Source organism: Arachis hypogaea, chromosome 3 (genome assembly GCF_003086295.3).
Source record: "Arachis hypogaea cultivar Tifrunner chromosome 3, arahy.Tifrunner.gnm2.J5K5, whole genome shotgun sequence".
In the NCBI taxonomy this organism is placed as follows: Eukaryota; Viridiplantae; Streptophyta; class Magnoliopsida; order Fabales; family Fabaceae; genus Arachis; species Arachis hypogaea.
Window position 1 is genome coordinate 17,387,131 of NC_092038.1, and position 795 is coordinate 17,387,925.

The following is a 795-nucleotide window of genomic DNA, read 5'->3' on the forward strand; positions in this document are numbered from 1 at the left end:
AGAGAAAGCTAAGAGAAGCCAAAGCACAACTCCCTTTAGAGCACCTGAACGAATTCTTCAAGGAAGAAGAACTCATGGCAGCCGAAAACAACAACAATGCCAACAATGCAAGGAAGGTGCTGGGTGACTTTACTGCACCTACTCCCGACTTCTATGGGAGAAGCATCTCTATCCCTGCCATTGGAGCAAACAACTTTGAGCTTAAGCCTCAATTAGTTTCTCTAATGCAACAGAATTGCAAGTTCCATGGACTTCCATTGGAAGATCCTCATCAGTTCTTAGCTGAGTTCTTGCAAATCTGTGACACAGTCAAGACTAATGGGGTTGACCCTGAGGTCTACAGACTGATGCTATTCCCTTTTGCTGTAAGAGACAGAGCTAGAACATGGTTGGATTCTCAACCTAAAGAAAGCCTGGACTCTTGGGAAAAGCTAGTCAATGCCTTCTTGGCAAAGTTCTTTCCACCTCAAAAATTGAGTAAGCTTAGAGTGGAAGTCCAAACCTTCAGACAGAAGGAAGGAGAATCCCTCTATGAAGCTTGGGAAAGATACAAACAATTGATCAGAAAGTGTCCCACTGATATGCTTTCTGAATGGAGCATCATAGGTATTTTCTATGATGGTCTCTCTGAACTGTCCAAGATGTCTTTGGATAGCTCTTCTGGAGGATCTCTTCATCTGAAGAAGACGCCTACTGAAGCTCAAGAACTGATTGAAATGGTTGCAAATAACCAATTCATGTACACTTCTGAAAGAAATCCTGTGAACAATGGGACTAGTCAGAAGAAAGGAGTTC

At 42.8% G+C, this 795-nt stretch overlaps 1 non-coding gene across 1 annotated transcript; it reads right to left on the bottom strand.

Moving 5' to 3' along the window:
• Window positions 1-479: 479 nt before the first annotated feature.
• Window positions 480-587, bottom strand: LOC112793445 (small nucleolar RNA R71). Its single transcript, XR_003198135.1, has one exon. It is a non-coding gene; the product is annotated as a small nucleolar RNA R71 (small nucleolar RNA).
• Between the last annotated feature and the right edge of the window lie 208 nt (window positions 588-795).